This window comes from Dromaius novaehollandiae, chromosome 1 (assembly GCF_036370855.1).
Source record: "Dromaius novaehollandiae isolate bDroNov1 chromosome 1, bDroNov1.hap1, whole genome shotgun sequence".
In the NCBI taxonomy this organism is placed as follows: Eukaryota; Metazoa; Chordata; class Aves; order Casuariiformes; family Dromaiidae; genus Dromaius; species Dromaius novaehollandiae.
The window spans coordinates 22441834-22468882 of NC_088098.1; the positions used below are offsets into that span (position 1 = coordinate 22441834).

Genomic DNA, 27049 nt, shown 5'->3' on the forward strand with positions numbered 1-27049 from the left:
TCTTTTTCTTCCCAGTTACCAACAAATTAAATTCAGATAACTATGGCCTAGGTTCTAGGTGCCATCTGAAAACAGAAACCAAAACAGAATGGGGACAGGTTGGATTAATTTCAGTTGAAAGGCTGCTGTTATGTTAATGAGCACACATAACATTTTGAGAATCTGCTGTGGATCACCTGATTTATTCAGTTCAGGGCAGAGTAACTTCCTTGGAAAATGTGGTAAGACCACACATTCTAGCTGGTACATGGTATTTCAGAAGTTCATGTCTATCTCTTTACAATGATCAAGGTGGTGCAATATAGATTTCCAAGTTTTCATTTCAGAAGCATGAAGAAACATACCACAAGACTCAAATCGTTCTCTGCATTTCAAATCCCAGAAATACCTCTAGTCAGGTGGGAATTACAGACAAGGTGGATGATATCTGTTATATTTATTTATTCCCTGCGTGCTGCACATGTACTGTGTATGAAGTTTTGTTGACAGAATGTGACTCATCAGGCAGGAGAAGAAGACTATCTTGCCTTGGCCTGGATTATGTAGAAGACCCTAAAATGTGCAAAGAGTGTTCCATTCCTGGGAGTGCACACAAGGACCGGCACACAGATAGCCTGCTGCACAGGACCACATGTGCTTCTGCTTGACAAAGCTTTCCTTAGGGCCTTGGGGAAGACAGTGGGAAAGTTTCTGCAGTCCAAGAAGCCAGTGAATATTGGTGGTTAGAAAGCAAAGCTGCAAGAAAGAACGGAGGAGGAAACAGGTTTCCTGAACATTTTATTTCAAACTTACTAGACCAGAGCTTTCCCTATTTCAGTTATCTCTGTAGTTTGTATTCTGATAAAGCATAGCTTTAGGAAATGCTTTTACAGGGTTTTGTTTGCCCAGATTGTAGTAAGGTAGGATATTTGTGCCTCAAGGCCACAGTTAACTTAGGTTTGTGGATTGATTCATTTTCCCCAAATATTACCGGATGAAGAAAAACTCCTAAGCCATTTCATCTTCCTTTTTAGTCAGCAGAGGCAGGAATCTAAGCTTTGTTGCTCCCAGGCGACTGCCCTGGTGGCCTTCTTTTCTGCAGTTCTTCCTGCACCAGAGATTTTCCCTTCCTTATGCTTCAGCAACTTAATCTCAGAGATGGAGGGAACAGAAGGGGCAGGATCCATTTTACTTGTCTTTGGCCTTTCCCCAGCCCAAAGTCTAATGACTTAGCAACAGCAATGGAAACTTTAAACCTGTTTCATACACCTGGAAGGAACTGAAGCTTTAGGAAGCTTTCCTGTCATGAAGCAGCTCACGTATTACTGCAATGTCAGAAACCCCGGTGTCATAAATACCTTCAGATTCAACCCCTCACAAAATTAAAACTGATTATAAAATAATATTTCAAATACTTTAGCATTTCAAGTAACCCAAAATATCAGAGGAAAAGAGAAAAAAACAAACGTTCATTTTCCTTATCAGGAATAAGGACACAAAATCATCTACATCTGTACAAATACAGCGTATGAAAAAGGTGGCTGTAGGCAAAGGGCCTGCTGGAAGCAGACTCAGGGCTTGTTTCGGAGGGTGCTGCTTGGCACATGCCAGAATTACACCAGGGAACATTCTAGCTATCGGCTAGTGCAGACCAACATTTTGCAGTGCCTGGGCACTATTTAATTTACTAGGATAAATGTAGCCATTAGAATTAAATAGTCAATACAAATGACGGTCAGTACCAACGGTTCATTTTCAGTGGTCAAAAAGAAAGCATGGCATAGAAGAAAGAAGAAATTGAGCAAAGGAGTAAACACTAGCATCTGTCTTTGTCAAGTTTAAAAGAAAACCTTAACAATCGAAGGACAGACACAAGCCCTACTAGACAGAGAATATTTGAACACCCCTCCAAAATTAAACCGAAAATTAATTTTCAAATTAGAGCCTAACGAAACCTCCCAATTCAGAAAGATAAATCCAGACTCTGAGGGAAAGACTAAGAACTGCCTTAAAAAGCTGTTGAGAGCAGCAAAAGCGTTCTGTTGGTGAACCAGAGCCGAGCTCAGGAATGTTAGTCTACCTCTCAAGAGGTATACAATGAAGCAATTACATATCCTTTTGCCGTAGTTTTGACTCAGCAGTGGTCGGATTATTCTCTCTCTTAACTTCCAGATAAAATTCTATAACTTTTTATACAGATTTTGGCTAGGAATATTTGAGAATGGGAAAAAAGAAAAAAAAAACCCTTGGTCTCTTGAGTTTCATGAAAATGTTTCTGGCCTGTATAAAAACTTCCTATGTATTCTGTGACTGCTCTGAGACACTTTTAGAAAATTTTGTTTTTACACTAAATATGAGTGCCATTTCCTGTCAAAGTATTTTATTTCCTGGTAAATATTTTTAAAAAATTATATGTCAAAATTTATATTCCAGTCAAGAAAAATAATATGGACTATTTGTCCATCTGCCAAGATCCAATACCTTTATTTTGTTCTGAATCACATTGTAAAAGGAAAATAATGAAAACTCTTCAAGAGTATGGCAGGTAGATTGACAAAAGATAATACATTGAAGTGCTATATTGATCCTTCAACAATACTAATTAGAGAGAGAGAATTTAGCTTGTGCTGAGATGAAGTACATCTAAATTAAATAGAAGAGCAAAATTAGAAAAGCAGTCTGCTTTTTTATCTGGACAAATATAATTAAAAATTAATGCCTAGCTATTTCTATCAAGCTTGTCTGCTTTTCCCTCTTTCTACTCTACACATGGCTTTGCTGCTTGAAAATAAAGATTAGGACTATGTAAACATAGTATACATACCTCAGAGCTCACCTGAAATCAGTCTCTGGACAAATGCAGAGCTCAACAATTTGATTTTGCCTGTCTAATCCAAAGCTTCTTAGGGTGAATGGAAAGTCAATGATCTCTGGCGGGATGTGGGAATAGAATTTGGCTTTCTAATATTTCCAGAGTCATGTCCTACTCTTGTTTGTTGTCTGTTTCTCTTTCTATTACCCAATCTTCTATACATTTTTTAAAAAATAAAATACAGTAAGTAAAAAAAAATACTACAACTATTTGTATTTATATTGAGTATTAATACTCATGGTCAAACTTGTGAAATTCCAGTATCTTTGAGAGCAAAAAAAGTTCTAAAATAGAAGTGAAATGAATGAGCTATCATTTTAAAACATATTTAAAATTTAATACCTGCCACAGATGTATTCATGAAATAAGAAATTCCTGTATAGTGTATTTTTATTTGCAAGGGTATTACCTTATTTTTATATATATTTTTTATATTATCCTCTGGCTATTTATATAACATCTAGTGCTGCTTTATTTAACTAATTTTATTTTAACTCCATGAAACACTTTCATGCTATGTATGAGAACTGCCTTTTATGTATCAATATAACTTGTAAATAATGCCTGAAGTGGTGAAATTTATTGCTCACATTAGGCAACTGATGAGACACCCTGACTGAAAGACTGTCATTAACTTTGGCAGGAGCTATACTGGGCCCTTAATCTTCTACAACTCATGTACTTAAAAAAAAAGAGAGAGAAATTGTGGTGTCTGATTCTACAGAAGCTGTTAACAGAATTGAAATAAAACATCTCCTATTGGTGCAATAATGAAACCACAATGTGATTATAAAGCAGTTAAATATATTTTAGTGTGAAATACACATCTGATAAATTATTTGAAGATTGATAACCATGTCCACTTCATAACAGAGATGAAATGCTGAGCTTCACAAATGAGAAGTTATAATTCATTCACTTCTATGCTCTGCTCTTGCTTAACATCTAAGGGATTTGCACAGTGAAGTGCAGAATGGGTCAAAGCTGAGTAAATAAGTGAAGTATTCACTAAACAAAGGACTTTATTGTCTTCTCAGGTACATTTGCATGCAGATAATTATAGAACTGTAGAATACGATACACCAATTTGGGTACAAATTCAGTTCCAAATCTGCTGTCATCTGTAGCCAAGTCAAACTACCGTTACTGTCTGCAGGAAAGCATTGCAGACTTGTCCTCCTCTAAAAAGGAAATGGTTCAAATAATATCTTCATATTTGTATACCTTATTATGCTTCAAAGCTCATCATTTGGGCCTCAAGGCACTCCTCTTTTCTCTTGACTTATGTAATAACACCAGAACTTAAATAATATAAAGTATGCTTAAAATGTTGAAGAACGTATCCCTCTGAAAGCTGTGGACCTGCTCCTACCAGATAAAGAAAACTATATATATATATAAATATTCAGTAACACAGCAACATACCCATCTTGCAAAACTTATTGATTAACATTATTCACCTTTCCCAGTTACCTAATAGTTTGAACCTTCATGCAATAACATAATGATCAGCCAACTCTTATTCATTTGTTGCAGTGTTACAGCTTCATGTTTCAGATCTGGTGATCTCAAACTCTAGTATCTGGATCTGTAACAAGTATCTTGAGCTATTTATCTGTACTATAAAATTTCTAGCACATTTCTGAGGTGCTAGAGTGGAAAATCAATATCAGATATTAAAAAAGCACAACACGTGATTAGGAATAATGTTTAGTAGAGGTTAAATGAGAGGATAACTAGCAAATGAAACTATTACCCTTAAGCAGAATCAGAAGACAGCATTTTGCCAAGTAATTCAATGGTGAAATCGAATTTGCATTGCTGTCTTTGTTATTTTTCGCCTAACTCATACTGGAATGCTTTTGTCTATGAAGGCTATAATATGTTCCTATTTTAAGCACACTTTTCCAAAAAGACTTCATCCTGATGTTTTGTCTTGGCAAGGAAGTTGCAGTTAAGGACAAATTTTGAAGCTGATGTTTCACTGATCATGACATCTTTTTCTCCAGTGTGGTACCTTTACAGAAGACCAATTCCCACCTAAGATTTCTTTGTATTTTTTAAGACTCTTATGCCCATTTCTGGATTAGAGCATCCCTTTAGGGACATAAGGGTTCAGTTCTCTCCTCTGCTTAAGGGGATTCAAAGCTTTTTTCTTTTTCTTTTTTTTAAATTTTATTTAACAGGCTGTTTGTGTAGTTCTTTTTGCTGCTTTCATTACTGAGTATTAATGTTCTTAGGTTCAGCTTGTTGTATTCAAGTACAGTCATACAGAAAGTGAAATCAATGCTTCTTTGTAGTATTTCATTTCAGATGTCAAGTCCCAAACAGGAACTGATAGCCTAATACTTGAAACTCTTGGGCCCTAAAATTAAGCTTTTTCTTCTTGATCCCTACAGAAGCAGTAAAATCTGAATCAGCAAAAAAGACAGTTTAAATGATTGCATCAGCTACAATGAAAGTAGAGAATCAAGAGCAGCGTCAGCAATGCTACAATAGTACAATCTTCTTTGTTGGAATATTATTATGAGAATTTACTTAATAGCATGACTGTTTGTTAGCAATATCAAATTTCTATGCCACACAAAGGGGATCATGAAAGATCTTTAAAAATTCTTAAAATATTTACTTATTTAGAATTAAAGTCTGTACTGATTTTCTGGCTGTGCACCTTGATAATAATCACTGGGATTACACAATTGAAAAGTCAGCCAGAAAGTAAATCCAGCATTTCTGATTTTTTCATATTTTTACAACTGTAGCTGTTTTCTGAGTCAAATGATACTAGACTGAAATAGAGAAAAAAGTCTGCTTGTTGATAAGTTCAAAGAATTTCAGGTAAAGAGTGAACATCTAGTCCTACACCTTGCCTCATGTGACCATAGAACTTCCCTAAAACATTTCCTACTGTTATTATTAATATTTCTATAAATGTGGTTGAAATAGATGTATTCTTTTTTGAATGAGAATCTTATTTCGGTATTTCCAATTACAGCACATATGCTATATACTTTGTTAATTTGTTCTAATGTTAATTACTAGAGTGTTTGAAAAAATGACTGTGAAACATTATACAGAAAACACTGATTAGCTGAAATCAAAACCAGATGGGCTTCCTATCAACTCACCTTACTTCTGGCTGCCTGCACAACTTGGAACATGGAAGTCTTGATTAAAGCTAGATCTCCTGTGGCTTTGTGCCTCCTCCAGCACAGCAGGGATCTGAGAGCCTTTCAGAAACTGACTTGATTTAGCAATACCAAGGTGTCACATCAGAAGTCAGACCAGCCCCCAAATCCCACATTCCAGAAATAAACAAACAAACAGAAAACCAAAACCTCAGACAATCATATCAGGTATTTAAATATGTGAGCCTTCATGTCTCAGACTGTAATCTATTATAATTTTATCTATTGGACTGAAGAACTTACTGGTATCACATTTCTTTGAATTCCTGTTGCAGACCATGATCAAAGCATTCCTCTTCATAATCTGAATAGAGTTGGCACCTACATTTTCTTTGTATTGGGCATATTTTCCATTAATTTAATAATTCCTTTGGTGTTTCACCGAAGCTGATCAATTTTTGAAAGTCTTTCTGGAAGTTTGGTGATGTTGCTGAACACAATAGTCCAGTAGAAATGGTCAAATACATGCACACATACCTTTTTGTGTTTTTTCTCAAAAATGTTTATTTATTGTATACATCTATATCTTATGTGCATCTTAATTCTTATTTGCAGAAAGAACAGAATGAAAGCTCTATATAGAAATGATATATAAAAAAGCACAGGCCCCAGGCAGAGCTATGGTCGAACCAGTCTTGCATTTGACCCATTTGACCTTCTTTGTAGAGTCAGCAAAAGAGAATTTGATCGAGGGCTTGAAATGAACACTATTTGCTCTATAAATGTCTTCCTATAAAGTATAAACTTAGTGTTTTATCTGTTTCAAGCAAATTCCATCAAAAGGAGTGAAAATGAATATTAAAACAATTATAATCTGACTGTGCAGCCACATGCTTTCCTTTCATACGTCCACAGAATTTACAGCCAAGAAAGGACCATTAGATCACTTCATATGTTACATATCACTATGTTTGATCAAATTACTAGGTGCTGAGGCCAATGATTTGAGCTTCGTTGAAGTACAAGTTGAGCCTGGCTAAAGAATATCTTTTTAAAAAGAATCCAGACTGGATTTGAAGACATCAGGCCACTGAAACTACAGTGCCAGTTATAGCTTTCCCCAGTGATTAGTTAATCTCCCTGTTGCAAATTTTTCTCCAATTTCTTATTCAGTTTTACTATATTCCAGTTATCAGTTCCTATTAGGTCTTTCACCACATTAAATGGACCTTTAACAGCCAGTAGTTTCTTGTGAATTTCTTCTGAATCTATCCTCTGGTCCTTAAGTCACCTCTCAAACTGCTTTTGAGAAGCTAAATGGCTCACTTTTACAAGTCTAAATAAGTATCCCTTTATCTAGTACTTTAATAATTTTGAACATACTTTGTAAATGTGGGTATCAGAACTATATATGCTACGGATTTTTACCTGTGAACATCATATACATCTACAGCTAAAAATCCTACTTATGTCATCTCTGGTATGCTGTAGAGAGATGTACTACCCAAAGATGTCTATGGTGAAACCTATCATCTATAACGAAGTCAAAGATTTCCTAAAGTAAATGGCAAAAGTCTTATCAACTTCAATGGGACCAGGATTTCCTACAAAAGGAGATGAAATCACATGAAAGGGGAGAAACACTTTCAAAGCAACAGGAAAGGAAAACAATTAGACGTAGTGAAATAATATGCACAGGATCTTCATCAAATACAAGCGTGGACATTTTATTATGAAAAAACCCCACTCCCTATGGAATCCTAATGGAAAAGTTTTGAACTCTTCCAGCACCATCAAAATCATAAATCTGATTAAAAAGCATTAATGTGTGGGACCTTAAAAGAATAAACAAAACAACTTGTGTACAAGTTCAATTTTGGAGTAATGCAAACTTGCATGTTAGCAGCATTTCGTTCTTTCAGGCATGATTTGTGAATGATCATGTGTATGTCTATTGCAGACGGAAGTTCCCATGTTTCATTAGTAACATTAACTATTTACTTAAATTATTTCCTTTTGCTTCCCAGAGCACAAAGAATTAACTCATTTAAACACACAGTGTGGCATCCTTCCCACCTAACTGTATATGTTCACAGTGTGGATACCTACAACAAAGCTACCCATCTAAATTCCTTTTATAGGTAGCGAAGAGTAATGGCTCCTCTGGGGTGCCATTCATTGCATCCTACAGTAGTGACTAAAACAGGTCAGAGGGACTGCCAAAGAAATACCCTGGTGAGTATTAAAACTAAACATCCATGTTATAGATGTCTGAAATTAGTGAAATGAATTCCATCCATATTGATCTATAAATAAAGGATGTTTAAAATCAAACACTGCTTGAGTCATACTTCTTCTTTGACAGTCATCCCCAAGCATTTTCAGTGGTGGGGGGAAGTAACAGAATTTCCTGGGGAAAAAAAAATATATCTATTTACGGAGCTATGGTGGAAAAGGAAATCATCAGTCTTCACTGTGTTTGAAAGTGAAAATCCCTTCCAACCATCTCTAATTCCCCCAGACATTGAATGCAGATAAAAGTGTGACAGATGTACAAGTGACTTTAGAAAGACAAATTACTGATTGAAAAACCTTTCTGCTTTGACAGCCATGAAGTATTTTCACTCTGGATAATTTCCAAGAGGGTGGTAGGAAAGCAGTTCTTAGATTACTACAGACTATAGTGGTAATCTTCCCTTAGGACATGCATTATACTCAAAAAACTATAGCAGATATAAGTGCTGTAAAAATCCAGTACAAAAAGACATGCAATTGTGGTGATGGATTTGGTTTGGAAACATTTAAGCGACAACATTTAACTATTTTCATGGTGAAATATGCTGCCTTTTTGCCTATTTGCCCAGGGAGTAGAGCAAGGGCAGGCAGGTATCCTTGGTTGCCAGACTTCTGGCTGTCTTACAGACTGCGCAGCTGCAGCATGAGCAGCCTGCCCCGTACACGGATATATGAAGGTTTATCAATAAAATTGGAGATTACCAGCTGCTTATACTTGCTGAATGTTTGTGTTTGCAGTGGGAATGCAACTAAGGTCTTCCTAACAAGCACGATGGCTGACATAAAGCACTATTGCCACTTGTTGGAAGGCAAAAAATACAAACTTCCTGGTCATCAGTTTGATAGGCCGAGATGGAAAAAACTCTACTATTCTGAATTAACAATGGATGGACTGGAAATAGATTAATTGTGATTAGAATTCAAACATTTGACAGAGAGGCTACAAACCCTCAGCTAAAGCAGACATAGCTGAAATGTGAAGCTTCAGAAGTATAAAGGTAGGAAGGAAAAGGACTTGTTCTGATCAAACTGCATGGAAAATTTGCATTGACTTGAGGGGTCTAGTAGCAACAGGTTCCACAAAAGTAAGTATCTTATATTCACACAGCCTACATTAAAAAGCAGCTTTTTTATGCTGAGTCTGAACAAGACATCCAGAATGGTGACCAATGGTACTTGGGAAATACCATCAAAGTTTTTGCTGCTGGAAGAATAAATTGAAAAATGTTCTTCTTTAACAGCCATGCAGCAACTCACAGGACATAATTATAAAACATGTCCTTACTCTATTGTACACGTATCTAGTCTTCTACTATGCTAGAACTGGTTGTTATTTTGGAAATCAAGGGTATGAAATGTAAATTAATGGTTGTACCCTCCAAGTGCCTTGGAACACATCACTCTAAGGAGACCCAAAAACATCTGAATAGGCATACATCTGAATGATATGACTGTAATGGGTCAGATCAAAGGTCTGATAGCTGCCCAGAAGAGTAGCAGCTTAAGTAAAAGAACAGATACACAGTATAAGAATAGCCTCTTAATAAAGCTTCCTTCTGGTGTATCCTTTCATTTTCCAGTAATGTGTAGCTTAGCCTGAGCCACGAGTTGTATCTAAATTATTGTGTTTAATAATCAACCTAAGACATAGTCTTCATGAATCTAATTATTGTTTCAACATATGTATATGACCAGTCTCTTAATCACACAATTTAAATCATATATTGGATGAAAAAAACACCTTCTTTTGTTCAATTTAAAATTGTTGCTTGATAATGTAATTCAGGTGTTTCAAAATTCCTCTGTTGTGAGAGATTTTCAAAAAAACTTTCTCCTTTACCTCCTTTACCTTCTTGCCTATAAAATAAAACTATTGTATTTCTTTTTCAAGATGAAGAATCACAATCTATTCTGTCTTTCCACCTCCTAAATCTGTTCCTTGTCTCTGATAATACTTGTTGACCTCCCTTGTACTTTATCTTCGTACTGCCCTGTTTATGTGGGTTCCAAAACTTCTCTGCAGCCTTCCTGTGTCCAGTTCACAATATCATGTGATGTCTTCCATGTAATGTATTAATGATTTCAAACAAAATCATATTTTCTTTTTAATGTGAAAATCTTTTTGAAGTATAGAGCTGTCTGCAGTATTCAAGCTGTAGATGCACTATGGGTTTGTATAGTGTTCTGTATATAGCACTCAAATTCTTTCAAAACAAATAGTAATATTATACTTTGGTTTCGGTAAGTTCCAAGCACTGATCTATATTTTTAGAAAATTACTCATTGTGACTCTATTCTAAGTGGTAAAATTAATTTAAAGCCCATGACTGTATAATGATCAGTAAGGGTTGGGTGGGGGTGGTTCCTCTGTGTATATCATTTTGCACCTATCATCAAATTGCCTCCACCTTTTTATTGTCCAGCCACTGAATGTTTGGGAATTGTCCTGCAACTCTTCATCGTCAGCTGTAGGTTTAGGTATCTTGAATAGTTTAAAATGTAAGCAACACCCTATTGCCCCTTTCCCCTTCCCCTCTTGTCTCTGCTCATTTATTATTGTATTAAATAGTGCATTCCCAGGAGAAATCCCTGCTACACTTATAATGGAATATCTACTCAAAATAGCCTAATTGTGCACTTGTTCAAAATCAAACAGCTGTGGATATAACGGTTATTATTCATATTTACATTGTTTTACTGGAGACATTTTCATTAAAAAAGTGTTAAGAAAACAAAGCATTTCTGTTGCATTTCTAATAAAAAAATTCCCTTCTGTTAATACTGTGCAGTACTTAAATGGCTACTTCCATGGCTATGTCATATGCTTTCTACAAACATGTATATCAATATTGAGTACTACAAGCTGATTTTCTCACACTGAAGCCACATTAAGTGCATGAAAAAATGCAATGGGAGTAGATGTGTAAATTTTCTCAATTTTCATGACCAAACATTATATTTAACAGACATTTATATTTCTGAAAATCAAGCCATTTATCCAATTATATTAAGGAAGAACAATATTAAATCACTGTGCTTCCTTTGTTCTGATATCTAAATATTTCATGAGTATGACAGGGATTATCATAAATAGACTGTGAATCAATCAGGCATCAGGTTTCTGAGATTATAAAGTGGGGTTAATAGGACTGCTACTTATTTTTTCTTGTAGGTTTTACTTTCTCTTTGCTATATTTGTTCCTGTTTGACTGGGCACAAAAGAGTCTCTACCCCTAATCAAGGAGGGGAATCGATCTGGATGTCCTGAGACTCTTCCTGTCAAGATCTCTTTCACTTCAGTTTGAGAGCAAATACCTAAAGGAACTGGAGTGTTCATGATTTTTCCACAGTCCCTTGTTTAGTGAGAATTGCCATCTCCCCAAATATCAACATTATTTCCTTACCACTTGACAGAACAGAGAAATGATTTTCTATAAGGCTTTAGATTTCTGTATCTCTGCACCAGTGGGGTGAAGTTTTAGGATTAATTGCCATGCAATTAGAAAGCTTTTATTTCAAAATGGTCCTTTTTAGCTTTCTTTTATAAACACATTCTTTGCTTTCAACCTTTCCACTCAGAAAATAAAAGACAGTTATAGAGGTTACTCTAACATATGTAACTCTGGTCACATAAAGAAGAGTAATTATCTTGACCATTGAGGGGATATAATCTGTCTTGCTGTTATTCTAGCTGTTATTCTAGCTGTTTAAATACCATCTGAAAGTCTGAGCATCAGTAACAGCAAAAGAGACACAGTTTATTATTAACAGCTTGAGAATCAAAAAGAGTGACACTGCAGAGTGTGGCTAAGTGTGTATCACCTCCAATCATTTTCTGGATGATTGATTTCCTAATTCGTTTAGATTTCAACACTGAACTCTTTCTTCTTAAGCAAATGTTTAACTGCTTACAAAATGTAAAGAGACAATCATAATTACTCCATTTATTCTAACTTCAAGTCCTACCTGAAGTAAGGCATGAGGTCTAAACCTCTACAAATTCACATCAACATTTTGGAAGGTGAGATCTTTCTAAAGGTAAAATGTAGAAAATATCAAAGGAAAGGGCAGAAAAAAGAAAGAAGATTTTGATAGTTTTATAAACCACTATTTATATATACAATCTAGAACTTTTAGTTGGACATTTTCTTTATTCAGACTATGGGAAAACTTCCTAAACACAAATTTAGAGATTGCCTAAGAAAGGACAGTCATGTTACAAGTTTGGGACAAGTTGTGCTCATAGGAGAAAATAATATTACAACAGGAATTGCTAAAGTTCCTGAACATCCAATTTGTGCCCTAATTCAAAGCAAAATACTTCCAGCATATATGTTAGTTAAATCACAAGATTATATAACAAGATTTATTTGTTCACGAAAGCCTAAGTCTCCTAAAGTCTGTTCGCTGATGGGATATAAGCCTAAGATTTGAGTTAATACCCTTTTAAATGCCTCATTGAATCACGGTCTGGATGCTTCCAGGAGCAAAAGCTGACTTGCTCTCTTTTGGACACCTACTTACTCAGTTAATAAAAGTGCTTTTAGTCTTATATAGACTATCTGGCTCTGAAATATTCACTAAGCTTTATGGTGTGTGCCTCTTTAGGGGGTGGTACAGGAAGATGTTGCTCTCCATCCAAATAAGATTCTGGCTTTTAATCACACCCTGAGGTTGGAGCAGCTGGAACACCACATGAGACACCAAACTTCTGAGAAAGGGAAGGATTATCTGTAAGAAGAATTACAAGAGGCCAGGCATGTGGTCTGCTGAAAACAATTTACTTTAACTCACCTGGGAATAATACAAATCACACATACAGCACAGATCATGATTTCTTCCTTAGTCCCACTTTGTAGAAGACCTACTAATCTTCCTCTGCTCCAGTAGAGATTAACTGAGAGGCCTAAGGTGAGTCTGCAGGCATCCCTCTTCTTCCTCCTTCCATTCATTCTATCCACTGAGAAGCATGCTTTGTGTGTCAAAAAATATAATGAATACATCTCCATAACGCTCAAGAAGAGGAGGAACATGTCCCTTTCATTCCTTGTCTTCAATTTCAGCTAAGAACATTGGAGACCTCACCAGGTTATTCTCCTCCAAGGATTACAATCATCACAGCAATTTTCCCCTTTTCATCCCTTTTGGGAGGATGACTTCCCTATCTCTACTTCCAATTATGGATGCCAGGAAACAAGTCTATGTATGAAAGAAAGATGTCACCTTGTAAACTGCAACTTGGACTGACCTATCTCATGGGGGTTCCACACCTGTTCTCAGAAAGGAGGAAGAATCCATTCTGCTCTCAAAAAATTTGATGACAAGAGTAAAAACCTAGTCCAGTCCTTCAAAAGTCAACTAATGTGATGGATTTAGTAGACTATAAAACCCGGTACCTGTGCAAAAGGTAAGTGGGAGTTACTTATCTGTGAGAGAGGAATTTGACTATATTGGGGGTGTAACCTCATCCAGGAATCTGGATGCCAATTGCTTAGTTAAGCCATACTGGCCAAAACATTTGCTTGCATAGTATTCAACTTTCCCTGTGTGACAATCCCCTCTTTCAATTCTCACATAGAGGGAAATTAAAAATGACTTTATTTTTTTCCTAACAGACCCCTTATTTTGAGCTCATCATAGGTTTAGTTCACATCCCAGACAGACTTTGCAGTGCATTTTGTCTCCTCCGAGACAGCCTGACACTGCAGTTCATATGGAGGGATATATAACATGACACAGAACTTTTAGGTGAAACTAGCACACCTGTTCAGCAATAACTATACACAGTGAATTCAGTAGTAATACATGAGTATAAGGCAGGCCAAACTTGGACCTGAGAATTTTATCCTGGTTTTACATATGAAATGTTGGCATTATATTTTCAGCTTCCAAAAGCCAATTTGAAATGCAGTATGTTAGTGTGATACAGAGGTTTGGGCAAGGATGTGGGCTGATTGGCTGTACCCTGATCTGACCAAGCAATTCCATTTCCTCTCTTGTGGGTATTACTGGTTTTATAAGGTGATGTATCAATATGAGAGTGTCAGCTGCATAATTCTACAGCTGCGCTAAATCCTTCTTCATAGTGATGTCCATTATGGTGTCCTGATACTAGTATGCTGAGTTACGAGCTGGACACAGAGTGTCGTGGAGTGCTGAAGTGGTTTGGCAGTCAGCCAAGGACATGCTACAGTGGTGTATGCTTGGCGGAGTGTAGCAGGTGATAGCCAGTTGCTGGAAATTGCAGTTCTCTCATGCTGTGTAGAGTTATGATAGGGTGTGATGTGTTGGCAAGCGGTGGCTATGATTTTATGGTAAAATTGAACTGCAGTATGAAGCAGGAAGAAATTGCTTAACAGCTTTAGTTTGTCAGAATTTGACTTCAGCCATTTTTTCTAGTAATGAACTAGGTCAGAGAGCTGGGGTTCAGAACTCTGGGAATGCAGCCTCTTACTTCTTCAGCAATGAGTCTAGAGGTGCCTATATATTTTCAAAGTTTGCTTTTGTTTGTGTTTTATTTTAAGAGCTAGCATGAATTTAGTGCAGGTATTCTCATGTGGCTGCATTGTTTAAGATACTTTAGTTTCAGAGAAAGACTATTAGAATTCACACAATTTCTATCTGTAGATGTCTTCTGTGGGCTTTCAGAATTTAATACTGACTCCTCAACAGGCTATTGCTCTATGTACAGTCATATCCTAATGAACTAGTTAAGCTTCAATGATGGTTTCATAAAAATGCATTTACCCTCACTGGATAACAGTTGGCATTTCATTTGATGAATTCCTTTATATGGAAAAAAATTTCTTACATGAATCAATGAGTTGTGAAGGAATGAGACCTTCAAGCTTGATAGTTCAGATTCTCTTGCCTCATCCTCTATTTCAATGCTTCACAATTAAAAAAAAAAAAAAATCCAGTCCAGATGGAAGAAACCTTTGTTTGAATTTAGGCAACATTTTTTGATTTCTTGATATTAAGAAGATGAAGTTTGGGTTTGAGGATTTTTTTTTTTTTTTTTTTTTTTGCCTAAAAAGGATTTGGAAAAAACTATCACTACGTGATAGCCAAATGTAGTTTACAGTTTAAGAAGATGAGAATACCTTTAACAGTAGAACCTGCCTGCACTCTATAAGGAGGGACAGATGGTAAAGAGCAATGAAAACTGAGACAGAAAATCTTCTTCCCAATAGGAGAAATCATTTAGTACGTTAGTGATCAAAGCCAACATTATGTCATATAAAATGTGAGTTGTGGAGTTGTGGTGTCTAATACTCACAATAACAAGTGATCACTGAATTATCCGCCTTTCATTTCTTCAGTGTCGCCCACAGTAAATGCATTTAAGTAGTCTTGGCTGGAGGTGGCAAAAGCATGGTCCATGATAATAATATCTATATCTAACAAGATATGAGAAGAACATGGACTTTATTGTTTTACATTTGGGAAATTAGATAGAAAAGCACCTGGGAACTGAAAGAAATGTTTTTGTTGTTGTCCGAATGTCTGGCAAATGTTTTAGATTCAGAAGACTGATATAGAATTGCCAAATATGCACATACCACTATTATTTCCTTGGCTTTATCCAGACATGCAAAGACAATTTGCTTCCATCAATGTCCTGATGTCAGCAGAACAATCAATATGAGAGAAATATAAAATTGGGCAACATCAAGGTGCTGCCCATATTTCAGCTCATGGCTCCTCACTAAATCTTTTAAGAACGTAATAAATCCCACAGATTTAAGAGAATTGACAGTAGCTTAAATCTTAAGAAACTTCTGAGAACCTTCAGTGTGAAGCAAGTACCCAACACTAATTCTGTTCAGTCTGAGCACGAAGAACAAAAAGAACAAAAGGATAACCTTTTCTACTCTCACATGCATGCCTAGACCAGTTTAAGGATCCAGAGTATCAAATGCACCTAGTGATGCCAAAGTGACACGGACATTAGTATTTCATTGACATCAAGAAATGATCTATCAAAGAATAAATGTATTGCTGATGTACTTCAGTTAGAAACGAATAATCGTGTTTAAAGAAGTTCAGGTACATTTCTGTTTATCCTTCCCTACAGGCTTTTCTATAATCTTGAGCAGAAATAGAAGAGATGTGGTTAACAGTCAGCATGAATGATGCCACTAGAAAATGAGAAAATTCTCATTTTAGAGCAGTCATATTCCAGACCTTCTCAGAGAAGACCTTGGCCTCATAGACTAAAAATGAGCTACGGTATCTAAAACTTCCATAGACAGCAATAGCTTAAATTCAAGCATGGAAGAGCTGTTATTTATCTTTCTAAAAATAGTACTAGTCTATACTACCATTTACTAGTACTAGTCTATATCCTAGGGATACTAATCTACATCCAAGAGGAAGATAATTAAATCTACTTTTTAATCTCATTCTTCCCATTAAAGATCATGTTTTCTGTTAATCATTTGGATTTTGATTTTTCTTGCTATAGTTGGTCAAGTTATGTATTTTTAACTTTCTCTCACTTATATGTATGTTGATTTTTACTTTTATGACTTTACTGAATATTGGGATGTGCTAACATGCTGCTTTTTCTGCTATCATCCCATTTAATAATGCTTTAATAATGATTATTAGAGGAACCACCTTCTGTGTTGTCATTTCTGTGCATTTTTTGTGTTGCAATTACCTGCACTGAATTCAGTTACTAAAAATTATACAAATACCTCAATTTTATTCATTTTTTCAATTCATTTTACACTTTCCAAGCCTGTCAGGTGCCCAAAACATCATAAATTCTCCAGCTGGAAGGACTGCAATAGTGTCCTTCAAGACCCTTGAAAATATTGGGCCTCTGTTCCAAATATGGACAACACAGTCAAAACAGGAGTGAAATGTGACTTATATGTCTTCCCTTTGGCAACCATGACATAGTGCAACCATGACATAGTGCAACCATGACATAGTGCATTTTTTGCTGCTTTAAAGTTTGCCTGTTAGGACGAAAAAGAGTTTGGACTGTAACTGCAGAAGACCTTGAATTTTCCACAGTCTGGGGGGGAATCATCCTATAACTATAGCAAGGAATATGAGTACAGTCCAATTGTAATTAAAATTTCTGACTTTGAATGCCTGCTCAGTAAAAGTTTTAGTTCCTGGGTTGTTGCCTATCCTCTTCAAATGATTATTATTTTTTAACTAAACCTCAAACACCATGACAAAATAACAGCATAAAACTTTATTGTCGGTCATGTTTAAATGCAGTTAGATTTCAGTAAGAATTATCTGATAAGAGGAACATTTATATGTTTTTGCTAAAGCTGGTTCCTCATACTAAAGAAAAAAACAGATATGGAATTGGTACATATGATAGAACAATTTCTTAAAGGTTATAAATTATAAAAATCATATTTATGAAATTGGCATCACACAGAAACCGGCTGATGATCTATGCCAATAGCTGTTAATAACATATTGCTTAAAAAACTCTTTTTCTTACTGTATGCCATCTAGCCTTGCAATTCTCTCTCCTTTTTCTTGTGGTCATAATCCTGGTGGCCGTTCCAGGAAACTATTATTCTTATATAATATATAAATAATTCTATATATACAGTATATTTGTATAAAAATATTTCAGTCAAATTACTGGGTTTATTAAGCAAGTATTGTGAGGAATGTACAGCTTTTAGGCATGAATATACATTTATGGTTATCAAAAGAATGTAATAGGATCAGATTTACAGTAGAAAGACAGGAAAAGTAATATGATTATTAATGTACAACATCATTATTATTTCCTGGTAAGACTTTTTTGTTTGTTTGCTTCTTTGTTCTTTACGGAAGACATGTAATTTTAAATGAAATTCTCCACAGCTTCTGCCTTATGGTAACTGCTCTCAGTGGGGTTTTCTGAGTTTACTGTATTAGAAGAACTGTCATGTTATATATTGTTGCTTTACTAAAATAATAAACTGAAAGCTCTAATAACTTTTATTATTGGTGAAGAACCAACAAACTGCAGTAGGTGTGGGTTATGGATTAGCTGGTATTTAACATAAAAATACATAGGCATCGTAAACAACGCTTTCTTCATTATAGTTGGACTTAATCTATTAGAAATTGTGTGCACAACTCCTATTAAAATCTTTAGCACAGGATGAAATGTAAAGTGGCCACATAAATGAAGCAGTAGTTTATGGTTCAATTCACACATCATATCACTTCATTCATAGATCAGTTAGAAAAGTTTGATCACAGCATTGGTTTGCTAAAAAATAAGATTTTTCTGGATAGGAACTGATTGCAGAAGCACAGCATCTTCCAGTTTACACATTTTGACTACACAAAGTTAGAAACAATAAAGTAATTTGTCTAAATGTTTCATGATTTTTTTTTAATTTTTGATATTAGTCACTAAACTGTTTTCCAGATTCTCTCCTTGTTTTCTGCATAAAGGTTGAAGAGTTTACCTACAGCAACCTCTCTTTATTTTAACTTTTTCTTTCTCCTGGAAACAAAGGAGAATTATTGCCTCATCATCAAGTTCAGCACAGAAAGAAAGAAACAGGACTTGAGACTAATATATTAGCGTACTGTGTATTCAGAAAAAGGAAATTGCCTTAGGAAGGATTTGAAGCACAGTAAATCAGTTTCAAAATAAAACTGAACCATTTACTGGTAGGCCACAAAGCCTCTTAAGAATATACTCATGTATTTCTAATGTCTACATACAAAAAAATCTAAACTGCACTGATGGTTATAATAGCGGAGAAATACATTTTGAATAATCAAGTAGATGTTTTTTCCCAGAAAGCTGCCAACATTTATTTCCAGTCATCCTGTGGAAACTGGACTGTGACAGATGGCATCCAGATTGCCTGATGTGAATCTTACCTGCTGTATATATACACTGATGATTTTAATCTGTGAAATCTATGTGTGTATGCTTCTACATACATATTTTAAGCTATCTTTCCTTTTCTTGAGTTGTGCTGCATATGAAAAGACTACTCTTCTGGCATGATATTGATGATATAATACAAATCATTTACATTTTGTTTCCTGTCTTTTTAATTTAATCTCTCTACAGGATCTGTGACCTTTTCTCTTTGGACATCTCAGTTCTTCTGGATGAACACCTTCATCCCTCTGGGCCCTCTCAGAGCAAGCCTTGGCACAACTACCACCCTTTGGGCAGCCAGTCCATTTCCTTTCTTTCTTTTGACCTATTCCATTTTTCCACTTTCTTATTTTCTCTACAGAATTCACATTTCTTTTTCTTTCATTTTTGGATGGAGTATTTTGGTTTCCTTTTCACTTCACATTCTGCTACAGCAGCTAGATCTTTCCTTCTTCTCCATCTACACATTCTCCTACTCATTAACATGTTGTCTGTATTCAGCATTCCTCCCCTCACCTCACACACGTAGAGGTGCTATCTCTTATTCACCTCCTTCGATGGCAACAGTCATGAAAGTGCTGGAGCAAAAAGGATGCCAGCATTTTAACTACTGTGTTGTCTAAACCTGAGCAGATGGTCTTGTAATCTCCCAGGCAGAGGAGGCTTGAAAGTGTGATAGATAAATTCTTTGGGGTGATTCTGAGAGAAAATGGAGAGCTCTGAAATACTTGGTGTCCTGAAGCAGTAGTCATTGTTTTGGGGGGAAGATGAGAGGTGACTTTTCTTCCTCCCTCTGATTACAGTTTCATTCCAAAGTTCAGCCATGACAGAGCTGAGGTTTTGGCCATTTCAGTTGTATTCAACTCTGATTATTATTCAGCCAGGAATGAATAGCTCTTCATCCTTTCTATGTAAAAACATGGAAGTGTTCCTGACTAAATATTGTCACTAACCCAACATCACTGGCATGTGACCTTTTTCCTAGGGGTTTTCTCACAGCTGTCTGTGATTCAAGGCCTCCTTTCACTGCAATATGGTTGTATAATCTTGTCTCAAACTTCTGAGAAAATAGATAAGCTGTGAGAAAGAGCTGTGGAAAAGTGCTAGGCTAGAAAAGAGGGGTAAGATGACAGACAGAGGTAAGATTTTTAAGACAGAGATAGTTGGCATCTCAAAGATTCCAGGAGAAAAACACTGACATGAAAAGGTATGAAATTATAAGGGAAAAAACAAGGAGTTGGAAGATGGCAAGTAGGCAACATTGAGGACCAGCGTGTTCCAAGGAACAACGGAGTCAAACCCTTTCACACCTGATGGATGGCAGTCTGGCCAGCAAAGACTCATTGGGTACCTTATCAGGCATGGTGAGAATATTAATAGCTATGCTTTCTTCTTAGTGCAGGCAGTATTATGTATACTAGCTGATAAATATCTGCTTTATACTTTTTGGATGTGCATATCCTTCTTGCAGAATGTCTTTGTTCATGATAAAAGTTGTCCAAACAAAGTAATGCAGAGAAGGAGGGTTATAGACATCCGCTGAGCAAAGGCATCAGCTCTGCCAAGGCAGAATGTCAAGTTGTGATTAACCAGGGAGATTTACATAATCGTTGCTGAGTGGGAAGCCTCTCCCTAGAAATCAGGATCACTGAGAGAAATTTAGGCCATATAAATTCTTAGTATATGTAAATAGAGGGCTGAACACTTCAAAACCATTCTTCTCTCAATGATCACTAGAATTCTGCTAATACAGAAATCAGATTTCTGTCCTAAGGAAACAAAAAATAAAATTTCATTGACTGCACCAATTCCATCAGTTAACCAGTATGGACCCTCCTTTCCCCAATTTACCTGCAAATACACATGCAATGTATTAAAAAAAAAATACATTTTACCATTGCAATCATACTGTATCTCAATTACAAGAAGCTGAATGCAGAAATTACTAGGCAGAAATGTTTTCCTGCTTTATTTAATAGGATGTCATCCATGATCATCCAAAGGGCCACTTTCAGCCTGAAAATCTGTAGAAAATCCTGGCTATATTAGTAGCAATGACACAAGCCCCTCTGATTCAAATTTGAAAGGTCAGAAATCTGAATGCATCTATGAACTACTAAGTACTTGATCAGTGTTTATTCAAGAAGCATATTGAAAGTAATGAGAGTTTTTGCAAGTCAGTATTGCCCACTGATTGAGAAGGAATTTCAGTGGGATCCATCTGTATTAGCATTTTATAGTATTCCCTGCCATTACATTCCCCCAAAATTTTGAAGTAATTAAACTGGGATTAGTTCATAGTACATCTCATTGTGACTATGACTCTCTTTTCTTCAATTAAGGGAAGTTCTTTTGGGGGATAGTCAGATGTGACAAAACCTTTTATATTTTAGAAGACAAATGCATCCAAAAGAACATCTGTGACTGAAAAATGAAAACAGACAGCAAATGTGTGTGCCCTCTTGGAATCACAAGGCAGTATCTACAAAACCATGAAAGAAACCAATAAGGGTTCAATGCAACTTACATTCCTTGTATCACACAGTATTTCCCATGAGGTTGTTTCTTGAGATTTAAAATATTAGAGTGAAAATCTATTGAATACTCCTATTCCATTTTCCATTTAATATATGTCACGACTACCTCTAGAAAGAGAAATTAGTCATAAGATGACAAGTAATTTTTGTAACTGTCTGATGGAAGTTGGATTATTTTAAGCTTTCCCGTGCAGCTGCAATTTAGGCTTGTCCAGATGCTCTGGCACTTGTAATTGATTGTCATAGTATAGATTTAATATAGGAAATTTACAAAGGTACAGGTATAGATAGATGTTTCTGATACAACAGTAATACAGAGTTTTCTAACATTTACCAGATTTAAGGTAACATTTCTTTACCTCAAAATTTTTTAGGCATTTTATATTTCTAAACTGCAACAAAAAAATTCCTGAAGTCTGTGTTTATGTTTATGCAGATGTTTTTTCATCAAGTATTCAGATCACTATAGCATTTGAAACTAATTGAAGTAATACTGTAAGTCTGCCTTTACTACTTGTTATTTCAAGTACGTTAAAACACTCAATTCCCCATTCAGTGCAGCTTGACCTACAAAACTATCAAGTCACCATTGCCAAAATATCCAAAGAAGCCATTACAAGCCAAATGGGATTCATCAGGAGGAACAGGCTTTTGAAATGTAGGATTCTAGTAATGCACAGGAGATAGGATTTAAGAAGGAAAGTAGAAAAGTGTAGCACCTTTGCTTATTCATACTGAAACTAATTTTTCAGCTATAGAAACAATTAAGAAATTTTAATATTAAAACCACATTCATATACTTCAAAGTCAGAAGTTACCATATTTTTAGAACCTATGGTCAGCAAAGATTTTGAAAGCATTGTCACCTATGGAGAAAACTGTGAATACTTTCCAGTGTAACTATCAAAATACAGGCTAACATTTTTCATGCTGCATATTTGCTTCATAGTGATTGTTTTGGAAGGAAAGGTAAGAGGGAGAGGCTGCTTGAGGTCTTTTTGTAAGCATAGTGTTTAGTAAAGAGGGGAATTTGAGAAGAACAGCTCCTCAGAAGTTGAGGAAGAGAACAGAGATGTGGACAATGGGGACAGTGGGTGACGGGCTGACTGCTTGAACACCATCAGGATGGATGTCCTGGAAGAGAATATACACAACTAGGATAAGCAGCTGAAACAGTCTGGGACAGAGGCGTGCAGGAGAAGAGAGTTCAAGCGTTAAGAGATTTGGTGCTGTTAGATCCTTACGGAGGCAATATTCTCCTTCCTGTTCTGTCAGAGAATTTAGATTTCCCAATGCCACGATTCCTGTGCAGCCAGCAAATAGCTGTGAAACCCACTTGCTTAGTCTTCTGCCGCAAGCAGCTAATCCAATGGAAAATGACTATTTCTGCCTTCTGTTAGCTTGAGCAGAGAGGCCTGTTCTCAGATACCTTCAAAGTCATCTGGATAAATCATAGGTGTGTCAATATGATTCCACATTAAAGATTTTTTTTTTTAACTTCACTTTATTTTCTAAATCTTGGAAATGTAAAACAAAAGAAACTCAAGCTGCCTTACAATATTGTTAATCTGTTTGGAAAGTCAAATACTCAAGGGTTATGTAGCAACATAATTAAGATTATGCTTACTGTCTTAGCTCAATTCTTTCTGTGTGTTTATTTGTATCATCTATTTTGCTGGGCTGACTGCTATCATGAAGATATTAGAGATGCTCATAATCTATCAAATTTTTATCTTCACAGTGTCTTTGCAAAGTAAGGTTTTTACCTCATGTTTTTTCCATTTCTGCATTTAGAAAACAGATGCAGTGGGGATAGATAGGATTCAGTCCCTTAAAGTCACCAGGCACCTTAACATTTGGCCTGAAACTTTCCTGAGCAGCTACAGGTTATATACACTGGATCCTCTGCCATCTATGCGAGGAGGCTGAAATAAGACTAATCAGAACTTTTGCAACATAGTAGTATATTACACTTTACTCCAATTCTTGGTTTATGTGACACATATGAAATCTTTTGAATTTCTTGTGCTACTGTCTTCCCCAGCTGGGCATCCAAATTCCCTGTCATGCCTCATGGCCCGTTCCTGTTCCCCAGAGCCTCCCCCAGCCCCGTCTTGCTGCTTGCCACCTGCCAGGCAGGAGAAGCAGCAGCAGTGACAGCTCCCAGGTAAGCCCTGGAGCTTTGTTTCTCTGCTGTTGACAACAACAGCGGGTGCTAATGCTGTCACACATGCCATAGGTTCACTATCACTGCTTATTATAAACTACATATGCACACGAAGACTTGTAGTTTGAACTCCCATATCCTAAAAGTTTAGATGGAAGTGGACTGATTTTTAGAGAAGCTGCACATTGGCGGCTGTCATTGACTTCAGTCCAGTTTGTTTAAAAGTGTGTACAAGACACTTTTAAAGCCAAACACATAAGGAAACATTAAAAAAGGAAAAGTGGTGGCCCTGAAAGACACAACAAAATGACTAAAAGGAATGAAAATAGTACCCAATTGATTTTAACTTCATTTTCTGAAATAAAAAGTAGCAGTTTGAAACTGAGCAATAAGTGAGTGCTAAAGAACCTTAAATATCACATATATATACATACAAATAAAATATGTATGATTCCACTACAGCCTTCTTTTAACTAAGTGAGCCGTCTCCACAGGTATTTACCACTTGGTATTTGTGATTTTATATTTTGATTATCTTTCTGTTACAAAGAAGAGTTAATTTTTAACATTAGAAAGATTAAAATGTTTATGTTTACCTTAGTACAGTGTTTAGACATAATCTCTTTTAACTTTGATAAAGAGATTCTCTACTGTGATTTATTCTAGTTGCTTGCCACCTTATTGAAACAGTGGATATTTAGGGTTGACTAATTCTAAATTGCCAGCTGGAGACTCCTCTGACTAAATACGAAGCTTAGAGTCCTAATTTAGGTGCCTAAGTTGGATGCTTAAAGTTAGATGGTGTGAATACCCCCCACCCCCCACCCCAGAGAACAAACCATATAAAGTAACAGGAGCTATGTATAGAGCACAGTGCAGTCTAATATAAATCTCCTGAACAAAAATGCTATAAATCTGTATTTGGCAAGTGAAAACCTGCTCTTGAGAGACGCTCACTGCTCTTAACTTCACTGAGAATTTCAGGAGAAGCTCTCTGCCTCCTAAGATTGGGCCTTAACTGATCAAGCAGTTCTATCCACTGCTGTGCTCTGCCTTGCCTGGTCTCAAACAGGGTTATTACAAGAACAGGGATTACACATCATTTCCCTCTACAGTAGTTCGAATTATTTAATCAATGTGCTTTATTCTGCAAGCCATTCTAAACATGCTTGTAAGGGTTTAAATCAAAAGATTGCACTGTTACATGAGCAATCCTTAGAGGAGCAAAGCACCCTGCTGTATTCTGTGTAGCGAGTGTTAGAAAAATGATATATACCATTAAGACCTATGGCACTAATAATGCTTTCTGGTCTGATATATTATTCTAATACTCCCCCAGCTTTCATTATCGTGTCAAGTTGATCATGCTGCTGTTAGTAAATTTTGGAACTATTCACTTCCTGCTGACAGGTACAGTAAGAGAAAATACTGCTACAGCTGACACCAGGGATCTGTCATTAAAACTGTCAGGAAGCTAAATACAAAAAAGGTTCATTGGCCAGACAAAAATTTCCAGAATTTTTAGCTTCTAAATCCCTGCTGCATCTCTTGTCATTATTAGTAAGATTACAATGGCTACTTTGCTTATCAACATGAAACATTTTTAAAACTTAAAACAACATCAAAAATCACATCGGTTATTTTTATTTGCGTTTTAACAGTATCATTACAGTCTCTCTCTTTTGTCATCAGCACTACAGAGACTGTTTTTAATTTTCAAATCTAAAGCCCATACCACAATTTATGTAATAATTAAGATAATATTTGTATAATAAAAATATTTTTGTTATTTTTGCTATTTTTTATTTTTAATTACAGTGTGCAATTTAGCCTACTTATAATGTTTTCCTTTTAAACTGGAACATTTACTGTAAGATCAAGTTATTGTTTTCTGCTGTATAAATAGTATTTCAAATGTTTATGAGACAAACCTTACTTATAACATTCATTTCCACAAAAAAATATACTAACTAATGGAGGGATGTAGCAATTACAAAAGGAGCTGTGAGCCTAAGTTAAAGCCAGTTTGATCCAGTATTTGTCCTAGAGTTTTAGGGCACTATTATTTGGGTTCACTTGAAATTATCAATTTATAAGTGGATTTCAACTGCAATGTTTAGGGACTGTTGCCATAGAACATCTTTAACTAAATCAGAGGCCTTATATAAAACCATTTGGTCTGGAATATTTCTCTAGAATAACTACTTGAATCAGCTTGATTCCTCTTGGAAGATGAAATAATAAATTCAATAAGGAACAGGTCCATAATTGGTGTATCCATTTTTGGACTAAGCTAAGACACAAATGGCTTGCAATTCTGGCTAAGCAGAAGGAGAAAAAGCAAACAATCAAAGCTGTGAAGAGGAGGAGCCATAGCTTCCCTGTTGTCCTTCCTGGCTAGTTCCACAGCTCTTTTAGCCAGCAGAAGCAGTTCACATCGGCATCACACATGAGATTATTTATTCCTATTTTTGTCATTGCCTTCCTCCATGATTTCAACAAAGTTATTTAGTTTCTTGTGTACTTGTTATCCCTGTCTATAAAATGACATGGTAGTAATGCATATCTCTAATGTCAGGACAATATTTTTGTAAAGTATTCTGAGATCCATTTATATAAAGCTTTAAAATTATTTTAACGTATAGCAATACATAGAAAGGAAAAATTTCAAAAATTAAATTAAATTTTTAAAATTAAAATTAATCAAAAGTTAAAATTTTAGTGTAAGATAGATAGCTAACTGTTTTCAGTATTATGTGTTATTGCATATTTTACAAAAATGACAATCTGAGTACTTCTAACAGAGTAACACTGTGTTTCCGGGCTACGCTAATCTGTGACCACTCACTCTTGAGAAGAGGATCTCCATTCTGTGACCTCCATTTCTCAGAATAAAGGGACTTTAGAAAATAAATTAGATCTTCTTGCTTTTTCTTGTTTTAGCATCAGAAACAGAAAAATAAAAAGTTTAAGGTATACAGGCTTTCTCAAAAAGTGATGAGATCCTCAAGGAATTAAGCTACCTGAAAGGTATTTTTCTTTCCCTATTGATGTTCAGTAATATGAATAGTTATGCCTACCTAGCCTTTAGTATTACCTTCTGGGTCTTTTAGACACTTGTACTAGAAATTGATTTCTATAATGGTATTTTGATCAAGCTGTAGGTTTTCATAAATTCTTAGATTATAAAGCCAA

General features: G+C 35.8%; 1 protein-coding gene across 3 annotated transcripts in view; it reads right to left on the minus strand.

Annotated features, from left to right (window-relative positions):
- The window catches only part of KCND2 (potassium voltage-gated channel subfamily D member 2), a 289882-nt gene that overhangs the window by 165134 nt on the left and 97699 nt on the right, over nucleotides 1-27049 (minus strand). The window lies entirely within an intron of this gene.